This window comes from Nerophis ophidion, linkage group LG05 (genome assembly GCF_033978795.1).
Source record: "Nerophis ophidion isolate RoL-2023_Sa linkage group LG05, RoL_Noph_v1.0, whole genome shotgun sequence".
NCBI lineage: Eukaryota > Metazoa > Chordata > Actinopteri > Syngnathiformes > Syngnathidae > Nerophis > Nerophis ophidion.
The window spans coordinates 78,219,259-78,231,908 of NC_084615.1; the positions used below are offsets into that span (position 1 = coordinate 78,219,259).

Here is a 12,650-nt window from a genome sequence, read left to right on the forward strand (position 1 = left end):
GTCGGATGGCTGCGGTGAATGCCAGTGTCTCTGAGAGAAGCTGAAGAGCCAAGATCACAGTAGCAGGTCCAATCTATGTGTCATACTTGATCATTTCGCAATATTGCCATATTTTTGCTGAAAAGATTTAGTAGAGAAAATCCACGATAAAGTTAGCAAATTTTGGTCGCTAATAAAAAGGCCTTGCCTGTACCGGAAGTAGCAGACGATGTGCGCGTGACGTCACGGGTTGTAGGGCTCCTCACATTGTTTATAATCATAGCCTCCAGCAGGAAGAGCTATTCAGACCGAGAAAGCGACAATTTCCCCATTAATTTGAGCGAGGATGAAAAATTGGTGGATGAGGAAAGTTAGAGTGAAGCACGGCGGGGGCAGTGGGACCGTTTCAGATGTAATTAGACACATTTACTAGGATAACTCTGGAAGATCTTGAAGAAATTGCCTGTTCAGATGTTATGATTGTGGCTCAGAGATTTGTATGTAGATTATATTTATTTTCCATAACAAACAGGATAACTTAAATACCCTGGCAGTGGCAATAAGCTTAAATGTTTGTATTTACATTTTTGGAGTTGATTTTCATCAAATATGCTATTTAACTGCTACTGTTTAACAAGGACTGATTTAAATTGTGTTTGCACAACAAATGTTTTGGCGCTTTTGTTCATGTGGGAGAATATTCCAATAAAGGTGCACTACACACTACTTTTGAATTCATTATTGGGCTTTGCGTATACAATGCAGTTGATCGCGATTAATCGGAGAAACAGTGCGATTAACTTCGATTAAAATGTTTAATCGTTGCCCAACCCTAATATATATATATATATATATATATCTCAAATATGAGGCAAAAGCGTTGCTGCAAAAAGTAGCATTACTGCTAATTTGTAGCAACATTTGAAAAGTCTCCCGCTAGAGAATGAGGAGTGTTTGAAACTCCGCATGTCAACATCTCCGTTCGGTGCCACACCAACAAAATGCCGAGGCATCCATTTTCACATCAACACCGTATGAAAAAAAATAGTCATAACGTCCGCAAAGAACCTACCACATAACAAAAGACATACACTATTTGATTTCCTATAATGCAGCTCATTTTTATTTGACAGTTATTGAAATATCTCGTGTGACATCATGCACAAAAGTGCACTTTATTCGTTTTACACTATTGTAGTGGCGTTCTGTACAAAAAGTGCACTTTAATTTAGTGTTGTCTTGATAAGTCATCTTAGTGACATCATGCACAAAAGTGCACTATTAGCTTATTTGAAAAATGTCTGACAATCTTGCTCTTTCTGTTTTGAAATGACATGAATAACTGTTTAATAAATACAGTTTTGATCAATTGACTTAGTTTTGATTTCCCTCTCTGCATGAAAGTTTAAAAGTAGCATATATTAATGCAGTATGAAGAAGAATGTTTGAATGTAGACACATAGAATCATCATACTGCTGTCATTATATGTTTCAAGTGTTCATTCAAGTCCTACTGAAAGCCACTACTAGCCACCACGCAGTCTGATAATATTTCATCATTGATGTATAAACTTTAGTTTACTAAATTGCAATTTTTAATTTCCCGGAAGTTTCGTCTTCGAAACGTCGTGTAATGATGATGTGTACGCAAGATGTCAGGTTTTTAGGTCGTTTTTTTCCCGTTTTTTTTCTTTTTATTTTTTGTCATGAAAAAGGGAGTTTTTTGTGGTTGATGCACTATTTGTAAGTGTATATTGTGTTTTTTATGTTGATTTAATAAAAAAAAAAAGTTTTTAAAAAAAGTTTTTTTTTTTTTTTAATAAAAAATTCTCCTGCGGCCCGGTACCAATCGGGTGGTAGGGGACCACTGCTTTAAGGCTAAGGGAAAATATTTTGATACATATCGTGTATCGCCTAAAAATATCAAGATATTAGAACATAGGCTGTATCGCCCAGCTCTAGTCCGAAATGTGTTTTTTTTTTTTTTTTTTTTTATGTTTTTATTGAATTTGACAGGTATTACAATGTTACAATGTACAATAGAACAATCAACACATTTTCCCCCTTTTTCCCCACCCACTTCCAAGAACAGCAACCCAACCCATACCCCATACAGACATAAACCCCCCTCCCCCCCAGGTCCTACATAAGTTAAAAGGTACAGTCACAAATGGAAGATAATTAGTACATCACTTTCTTCTCAACATAGGCAGATAGTAAATATACACCAGGAATAAATATAAAAAAAATAAATAAAAAGAAGCTGGTTTATGAAAGGTGAACTTTCTCATGTGTCCTGTAGCGTCTTTAATTTGGCTATGTAGTCAACCATACAGCCCCAAACAAAATAAAACTTCTCAGGTGCCCCCCTAAGATTGAACTTTATTTTTTCCAGATCTAAATACATCATAAGGTCTTTAAGGCATAAGGAAATGTGTTTTTTGATTTGCTTTTAAGAAATTGAAATAGAATGAACAGAGGAGGGTACACGGACCCCCCAGGCCTTGAGTTTGACACCTGGCTTACAAATAGCACTTATATGCCAAAATTCACACTTTTTTAATACACCTCCGAGACTTACTCAACATGGCCTTTATGGTTTCATTGTAATACAAAAACACATTTTCCAAAAGCGTATTTGGATTAGTCAGCTTCTAGTTTTATATTCATCTTTTTCTCCTGCCTCAATCCCTCCCCGTCACTCAACCCGGCCGTACCACTGGAGAATGGTGCCAGGGTGCTGATGGAAGCCCGGTCCCCGCTGGAAACAGGAGATGGGTTTTGAGGTTTGAGTGTGTGCCGCGTCGGACACGAGGGGCTTGTGTTGCCGTGTTCCTGGCAGCGTGTTAAGGTTTTAACACATAGTTTTGCAAAAAAACAGGCGGAGAGGCTGCAAGGTCACAGGGAGAGGACCATTACTGGGCACTAGGAGAAAGATCAACAACACCCGCTTTAAAAAGGCGAGCTGCAGATTGGCTCCAGGTAACGCGAGTTATCGGACTGTGAAACCCAGGCTTGTGATAATATTTGAAAATATTGCGTCTCACACGGGGCGGGGTATTTGCACATAAGGGGGGCGGGGGGGGGGGCAAAAATAGAAGTGCAACAACAGCTGTCTTTGTGTTGCTATCCGAGCAAAGCTAAATATACATCAATCAATCCAAGACGTCGCGCGGCTCAAATTCCCTCCTCCGCTCGCGCTTCCTGGTTATGAATTTTCATTTTCACAGGATAAAATTGGCTTTTCGCGACGAAATATTCAAAACAGGTCACGAACGATAACAAACACAGCTGCGCCGCGCTCTTTTCTGCTTTGTCTCCCCTCGCAGAATGTACAGAAAAAATATACACGCTTTGAAACGTAAGGCCTACTGTCGTGTCTAGGAGGCGGCCCCCGGGGGGTGGGGGGGTGGGGATGAAAAGCAATCAGTCACCTTGGAGGGTCTCGGATTAATGAAGGCGGTCAAAGAGCAGAGGGGGAGACATAGCATTAATGTTAAAGGTTGACCCCACTTTACTGAGGTCCTGCTGGGAGGAAGGCAGGGGGAGGAGGAAGCTTCAAGACATGAGGATATTGTTTGGAAAATGAAGAATAATCGAGCGAGCTTGGATGCGGAAGAAAGATGTCGGAAGGTAAGACGATTAAAAGAAAGAGGACTGGAGGAATTTGAGGTAGGCGGAAAAAAATGGGGTCAAGTCAGGAGCGCTCCTCGGCCTTGATCTTATCGGACTTTGTGGCGTCCGGGTGCAAAGAGTGGTGCTCTCCCCCCCCCTTGACTGGCACCTACTGCCACCAGCCAGTGCACACGCAGCACAAAACACGGGTGATATCAGCAAAAGGAGTGAAAAATCACCTTAGGTGTGTCAGAGTTTGTTTGTGACGAACCCCAAGATGCAGAGACGGAGGCAGGCTCTCGAACAGGAAAACGTGATTTAATTTAAAACACGAAGACAAAAACAAACAAAGGGCACAAACAACATGCACGCACGGGGGCGGATAACAAACTAAGGGAGCGAGCATGGGAGCTAGAAAACAAAAAGGAACTTAGCATGGAAGCTAGAAAAAACAAAACCGAGAACAGAAGTCATTTTGTGTTGTATCGAGACAAATTGGAAGCAGGGAACAAAAAACAGTAAGCTAAAAACATCTAACGAAATATAGCAAAGATACGACACGACAGGTAGCAACGACAAGAGTGACATCGACAATACAATATCAATCAATCAATCAATCAATGTTTACTTATATAGCCCTAAATCACTAGTGTCTCAAAGGGCTGCACAAACCACAACACAAACCACTACGACATCCTCGGTAGGCCCACATAAGGGCAAGGAAAACTCACACCCAGTGGGACGTCGGTGACAATGATGACTATGAGAACCTTGGAGAGGAGGAAAGCAATGGATGTCGAGCGGGTCTAACATGATACTGTGAAAGTTCAATCCATAATGGATCCAGCACAGCCGCGAGAGTCCAGTCCAAAGCGGATCCAACACAGCAGCGAGAGTCCCGTTCACAGCGGAGCCAGCAGGAAACCATCCCAAGCGGAGGCGGATCAGCAGCGCAGGGATGTCCCCAGCCGATACACAGGCAAGCGGTCCATCCTGGGTCCCGACTCTGGACGAGCGGTCCATCCTGGGTCCCGACTCTGGACAGCCAGTACGTCATCCAAGGCCACTCTCCCCTCCACAAGGGAGAGTGGGACATAGGAGAAAAAGAAAAGAAACGGCAGATCAACTGGTCTAAAAAGGGAGTCTATTTAAAGGCTAGAGTATACAAATGAGTTTTAAGGTGAGACTTAAATGCTTCTACTGAGGTGGCATCTCGAACTGTTACCGGGAGGGCATTCCAGAGTACTGGAGCCCGAAATGAAAACGCTCTATAGCCCGCAGACTTTTTTTGGGCTTTGGGAATCACTAATAAGCCGGAGTCTTTTGAAGGCAGACCAGTAAGAATTTGGCGGGGGAGGGTCATGGCAGAAGTGCATTGTAGGTCAAGGAATGCTAACTGCTATATGCTATATGCTACTGCCGTTGCTATTAAAATGGATCATTTCATCGTTGGCGGTAACTTACAAAAACTGAAAAGGGCTGAACAAAAATGGCACCGAAAAGGAGATCATGTACTGCAGATTACAAGCTGGACGTAGTGAAATATGCAGAAGAAAACGACAAGAGGAAGCGGCGCATACTTTTGGAGTTGGCAGAGTTGTTTAGAAGCGACATCGAGGAAGAAGATTTCATGGGATTTATGGATTAGGAGTGAGAGATAGTTTGGTAAAGGTATAGCATGTTCTATATGTTATAGTTATTTCAATGACTCTTATCATAATATGTTAGGTTAACATAGCAGTTGGTTATTTATGCCTCATATAACCTACACTTATTCAGCCTGTTGTTCACTATTCTTTATTTATTTTTAAATTGCCTTTCAAACGTCAATTATTGGTGTTGGATTGTCTCAAAAAAATTTCCCTAAAAGTGCGACGTGTGTTTTTCTTTCTTTATTATGCATTTTCGGCCAGCGTGACGTATACTCCGGCGCGATTTATAATCCGAAAAATTTGGTATTTGATTTCCCATCATGCAGCTCATTTTTATTTGACACTTAAAATGTCTCTGACAATCTTGCACTTTCTGTTTTGGAAATGACATGAACGTTTCTGTGAGCTCACTTCTCATCTGCAAGCTGGCGGAGTTCTGCCTCGCCAGCCGAGTAGACTTCACAAAAGCTACCAGCGATGAACGCCACCCAACGTCTGAAGTCAAGGAGAAGCTACCTCAGCAACGTCCAACCCCTAACAACATCTCGGGACGAACACCGGACCTCCAGCAATGGACACAGAGACTAGAGAAAGACCCCCGTCCTATTGACATGGGAATCCCAACTTCTGAAGACCTGCACCAAGGGTCGGAAACACCATGGGTCCAGAGGAAGACACTAAACCACCTGAGAACAGGAACAGGGCAATCAAAAGCTGCTATGGCCGGATGGGGCTACAAAACAGGACCAACCACCTGTGAATGTGGAGAAGAGAAGAAGACCACACGGTGCAGCAGTGCCTTGTCAGTCCTCTCCTACCCGACCAGTGCAGATTAAAAGATCTTGCAGAGTTCAACGACCGGACTCCAGCTATGGACACAGAGACTAGAGAAAGACCCCCGTCCTATTGACATGGGAATCCCAACTTCTGAAGACCTGCACCAAGGGTCGGAAACACCATAGGTCCAGAGGAAGACACTAAACCGCCTGAGAACAGGAACAGGGCAATCGAAAGCTGCTATGGCCGGGTGGGGCTACAAAACCGGACCAACCACCTGTGAATGTGGAGAAGAGAAGAAGACCACACGGTGCAGCAGTGCCTTGTCTGTCCTCTCCTACCCAACCAGTGCAGCTTAAAAGATCTTGCAGAGTTCAACGACCATGCAAAAGACTGTGTAAAGAAACGGGAAAATGTCACATAACCACATACTTCAAAGACAAGACAAGAAAAACACATTCTCACTTGTTTGTGTGCCTTTGTGCCGTTCAAGTAAACAAAAATATTCTGCAGATGCATTCATGAAAGAAGAGTTGGTTTAAAAGGTTCACATGCAAATGAGGCAAATATTTAATGATCTGATCTTGCCAGGGGATGAACTGCAGTCCCAGACTAGATACTGTGTCCCGTCTGGCTGACAGGATCAACTGTGATCTCCCAGGGATCAAGCAGCTGAGCATTTGAAGCCAATCAAGTCATTCCGCGTGACATCTGCTGGTTTAAAGAGTTCAGAAACATCCGTATTGCCTGAAATGTGTTCGGTCCCTGCTCAAGTGGAGCAGACTGTGCAAAAAACAAGATTACAGTTGGTACAAAATGCGGCTGAGAGACTTTTGACAAGAACAAGAAAGTCTGATCATATTACGCCTAAACTGGCTTCCTGTGAATTTAAGGTTTTACTACTTGTGGATAAAATACTAAACTGTCTAGCTCCATCCTATCTTGCCGATTGTATTGTACCATATGTCCTGGTATGAAATCTGTGCTCAAAGAACTCCGGCTTATTAGTGATTCCTAGAGCCCCCAAAAGTCTGCGGGCTATAGATCGTTTTCTATTCGGGCTCCAGTACTCTAGAATGCTCTCCCGGTAACAGTTCGAGATGCTACCCCAGTAGAAGCATTTAAGCCCCATCTTAAAACACATTTGTATACTCTAGCCTTTAAATAGACCCCATTTTTAGCCCAGTTGACCTGCCGTTTCTTTTGTTTCCTGCTCTGCCCTCCTCTCCCTGGTGGAAGGGAGGCACAGGTCTGGTGGCCATGGATGAAGTGCTGGCTGTCCAGAGTTGGGACCCGGGGTAGACCGCTTGCCTGAGCATGGGTTGGGGACATCTCTGCGCTGCTGACCCGTCTCCCCTCGGGAAGGCCCCACTATGGTCTGGACTCTCACCATTATGTTAGATCCACTATGGACTGGACTTTCACAATATTATGCTAGACCCACTCAACGTCCATTGCACCAGTATCCCCTAGAAAAATATATTGTATATTTCTTTGTCAATTTGGTAATTTTCCCATACCTTAAACCTTGAACCACAGCATATATCAACATATGCTTGTCGGGTTTATTTACAGAAGGTCATAGCAACCTACTGGTCATGCAAGTACAAAACCAAAACCCAGTGAAGTTGGCACATTGAGTAAATGGTGTGTGTGTATATGTATATATATATACACATATATATATATATGTATATATAGAATTTAACTGTCGCAAGAAACCTGATTGCCCTCTCAATGGGGGGTGCTTACAAACATCAGTCGTTTACCAAGCAAAAGGTAACACGCAAGGACATTAACACATCCGACACGTACGTAGGATTAACCGAAGGAGCGTTTAAAACCAGATGGAATAATCACAAGGCCTCCTTTAGAAACCAGACTTTGCGGAATTCTACAGAACTCAGCAAACACATTTGGAACCTCAAAGACAATAATGTTGAATATTCAATAACATGGCAAATTCTTGCATCCAGCACACCTTACAACAGTGGTAATAAAAGATGCAACCTATGCTTGAAAGAGAAACTGTTTATTATATATCATCCAGACCTGTCATCCCTCAACAAGCGCAGTGAAATCATTTCAACATGCTGCCACAGACGGAAACACCTCCTAGGTAACACATGAGCCAATCACCACGCCCCTACGCCTGCCTGTACCCACCCACTCTGTGCCCTATATAAACCATTGTATGTGAATGCTTCCATTAAAATCTCCTGATGATTGAGGGAACCCCTCATGAAACACTTCTGTAGAGATGAAGTAGTCTTGTGATTTTTTCCCACACCTACACACACACACGCACACACACACATATATATATAAATATATATATACATACATACATATACATACATATATCAGGGGTGCCCATTACGTCGATCGCGAGCTACCAGTCGACCGCGGGGGGTGTGTCAGTCGATCTCCAGCCAGGCTTTTAAAAAAATAGACCTAAAAATTAGTGATCATCAATCTTCACCAAGACGTCACTTAAATGACATTCACGGTACCGGAGGGTCTTGTGAGATGACGCTGGCTGCTGCAAGATCATTATTATGAAAATATGACCGAGAGGAAGGCCAGAAACACTTTTTATTTCAACAGACTCTCGCGCCGTACCTTCCGTCAAAACTCTAAAGGCCGACTGCACATTTCCTATCTTCACAATAAAAGCCCTGCTTCATGCTGCCTGCGCTAACTAAATACAGAGTCTCGGAAAACTGGCGTGCACAAGCGATCCCTCAGAAAGCTGGCGTGCACATCACTTGTGCACGCCAGCTTTCCGAGACTCTTATTTTGTTAGCGCAGGCAGCATGAAGCAGGGCTTTTATTGTGAAGATAGGAAATGTGCAGTCGGCCTTTAGAGTTTTGACGGAAGGGACGGCGCGAAAGTCTGTTGAAATAAAAAGTGTTTCTCGCCTTCCTCTCTGTCATTTTTTCATAATAATGAACTGGCAGCAGCCAGCGTCATCTCACAAGACCCTCGGGTGCCGTGAATGTCAATCAAGCAAGCTACGGAATTTGCCGCCAATGTTTTTCTTGTAAAGTGTATGGAAGCTGGATGAATTAGATGCCAAAAAGCAACCACTTTCATGTGGTATTGTACAGAAAGGACAACTTTTTTTCTGAAAATGTGGGCGTTATCATCATTACTGTCTGATTCCAATCAATGCAAGTCATCAGAATCAGGTAATACACCAACTTATATTCTTGTCTTTGTGAAAGAAAGACATCTATATGTGTTACACATGCTTGTATTATCATTAAACACATTTAACTTGTTTACAAAAATGTCTCTTTCATAAATAAATAAATATAAATGATATATATAAATGAGGTAGATCCCCTCGAGTTGGTCAATTGAAAAGTAGCTCGCCTGCAGAAAAAGTGTGGGCACCCCCGAACTAGACTAACCAGAAAGTGGAGGCTCTAAAATCAGCCAATCGGCAGCCTTTTAACTTTGCAGGCTCGTCTTTCTTCTTTGTCTGTTTACATCATTTGCCAACTTTGTCCTCTCAACAGCCTCCTAGTGGGCCAAATGTCCAGAATGTTTACAAGACGAGTCTTACTGTGGAGGTCTGCTGCAGCCTCAAGAGGACACTTACAGGCCAACACATTAGGTACACCTGCATGATCTAATGACTGTGATGATCTTTGTCAAGGGCTTTTTTTTTAACCCTTCTTACGGGGAAAGAAAATGTCAAACATGTTTTGACTCGTGTGTGTGTGTGTGTGTCGCGGATACAACTTTAATATCAATTAGGGCTGGACGATACAGCAAATTCATTCTTTCATAGCATCTGCCAGTTTTAATGCATGTGTCACGGACTCGCACGGCTCTGGTAGTTGTGACCCCAAGATGCAGGGACAGGAAGACGACGTGCAGGGAAGAGTCTTAGAAAATGGACAAGTGTATCTAACGACGGTTAAAATCAGGCACTTTGAAGCTTTTTTTTTCCCAGGGATATTGCATGATGGGTAAAATTTTGAAAAAAACTTCTAAAAATAAAATAAGCCACTGGGAACTGATTTTTAATGGTTTTAACCCTTCTGAAATTGTGATAATGTTCCCCTTTAACAGAGGAAGGAGCAGATATGCACGCAGCTAAAATTTAGTAACAGATAATATTTGAGCCCTGACTGGAGGGCGAGGCAGGCATAAATAGTAGTCTGATTGGCAACTGCAAGCAGGTGTGACAGGCTGCCAATTAAGGACAGGTGAGGGAAGAAGCGCTCAGGGAGACAAGCAAGAAGTGGAACTAAAATAAGAGCACTGGCGGGAAATAAACAAATTAGAGAAGCGTCACAAGCCGTAAATGTGACTGCATATGTACTTAAACACGAAGGTAATAAGTTCAACATTTTATCAACAAACAATGAAACAACCAAGCAAACTGATTACGATTAACATGAAAAGTGAATTATATTTATATAGCGTTTTTCAAAAGTGACTCAAAGCGCTTTTACATAGTGAAACCCAATATTTAAGTTCCATTTAAAGCAGTGTGGGTGGCACTGGGAGCAGGTGGGTAAAGTGTCTTGCCCAAGGACACAATGGCAGTGACTAGGGTGGCGGAAGCGGGGATGGAACCTGCAACCCTCAAGTTGCTGGAACGGCCACTCTACCAACCGAGCTATAGCCGCCAATAACAAAACATATTTCACAGTTTTGTTTAACAGTAAAACCAAAGTCTGCCCAGTCCTGAAGGACAAGACTTGCTTGAGCAGTTGTAAAAGAAAAAGGAGAAAGAAGGGGAGAAGGAAGAGGAGGAGCTGAAGAAGAAGTGAGAAGATAAGAAAGGGGAAAGGACAAGAAAAGAGAGAAGTGTGAGAAGGACGAGAAAAAGGACTAGAAGAACACAAATAAGAAGGAGTAAGAGAAGGAGAAGAAGAAGGATGAGAAAAAGAAGGGCACAAACGACTAGTAAAGGAAGATGGAGAAAGAAGAAAGAGGGACAAAAAGGACAAGAAGCAGAACAAAAAGTACAAGAAGAAGTAGAAGAAGGAGATTGAGAAGGAGAATAAAAGGGAGAAGTGTGGGAAGGATGAGAAAAAGACAAAAAAGAAGGATAAAGAGAAGAAGCAGAAGAAGAAGGGGGAGAAAAAAGGCCACAAAGGACAAGAAAAGAAAGAGAAGAAACAGAAGACAATAAAGAAGAGGGACAAAAGGAAGACACAATGGACAAGAAGGAGAAAAAGAAGAAGGACAAGTAGCAGAAGAGGTATAAGAAGAAGTATGAGAAGGATAATAAGAACACAAAAAAGAAGGAGAAGAAAAAGAGGAAGCAGAAAAGAAGAACGCAAATGCAAAAGAACAAGGAGAAAAAGGACAAGAAGGATTCAAATGCAGAAGAACGACAAGAAGCAGAAGAAGAAGTATAACAAGAAGTATGAGAAGGAGGATGACATAAGAACAAGAATACAAAAAAGGAGAAGAAAAAGAAAAAGAGGAAAAGAAGAAGGCAAATGCAAAAGAAGAGGAGAACAAAAAGGACAAAAAGAAGAAGAGAAAGAATGAGGAGCTGAAGGAGGAGAATGACAAGAAGAAACAACAATATGGAGAAAGAGGAGAAGCTGGAAAAGGTCATGGAGAAGAAAAAAGACATGAAGGGCGAGAAGAAGGAGAAAGAAGGAGGACAACAAGAAATGAGAACAAGGTGAAAGAAGGAGGAAAACAAGAAATGAGAACAAGGTGAAAGAGAAATTTAAGAAGGACAAGAAGAAGGAGAAAAACAAAGACAAGAAAATGGAGAAGGAGAAGATGAGAAAAATGAGGAACAGGAGAAGAAGAAGAAAGAAGTGGAATATTGACTAAAGTTTGAAGTCATTGAAATGTTCCAAAGTGAAACAAAATAACGCAGAGAACAATAATACTTGTTTTCTTCATTCTTTTTTATTTACAACAATCCATTCTGTTGTCACGTGTGAGAAGTGATCATGTGACACATGACTGACATTGCAACATCACAACAATAATGTGGCTTCCTAATGAAGAAGTCATGAGAAGGATGTGGAAAGCAGCAAAGAGGAGAATGACTCTACGATAAATATCTGACTTGGCTTGTTGTGGACTTTCAAGAAGAAGACATCACACTCTCCACTCATCACTGGCAAGAAACCTGCTTTTGTTGAGCATATTTCACAACAGCAACAGGAAACCAGCATCTCTGACTGGATCTGTCGACACCAGGATGTCTCAGACACGCGGCCCGCGGGCCAATTGCGGTTTAATGTTAGTGCGGCCCGCGAGTTTTATATGAATGGCGCTTGGCAGCGTTGTGTTATTTGGGTCCAAAATGGCTATTTCAAAGTTCTGGGTTGCCTGCCTCTGCATTAGTGGAAAAGCGGCAAATGAGTGAAAGCGACAGAGACGTTGCCATGGAGACCAGGGTTTTCTTACGTGCCCGGCTGCAGTCACACCGCGACACCTGTCCGTCAGTTATAACAGTCCCCAATGACCTGTACCAATTCAAATTATTTGTTTTTTTTATTGTTTAATTTGCATTAACTCACACGATGAACACTACATATATTTCTATATGACACCGGATAACACTCCGGGAGCCGTCACTATTTTGCGCTCGCTATCCAGGTACTTTCCCGGCTATTATCCGCCCACCGCCG

The 12,650-nt window shown here is 42.3% G+C and overlaps 1 protein-coding gene and 1 long non-coding RNA gene across 2 annotated transcripts in view; one reads left to right on the top strand and one right to left on the bottom strand.

Annotated features, from left to right (window-relative positions):
* The window catches only part of LOC133553636 (collagen alpha-1(XXIII) chain-like), a 409,393-nt gene that overhangs the window by 362,346 nt on the left and 34,397 nt on the right, over window positions 1–12,650 (bottom strand). The gene's annotated exons all lie outside the window — the stretch shown is intronic.
* Window positions 3,444–12,650, top strand: part of LOC133553637 (uncharacterized) — a 42,572-nt gene continuing 33,365 nt past the window's right edge. The window contains exons 1-2 of the long non-coding RNA XR_009806966.1: window positions 3,444–3,612; window positions 9,549–9,646. This is a non-coding gene — a long non-coding RNA (uncharacterized LOC133553637). The remainder of the gene's footprint in view (window positions 3,613–9,548; window positions 9,647–12,650) is intronic.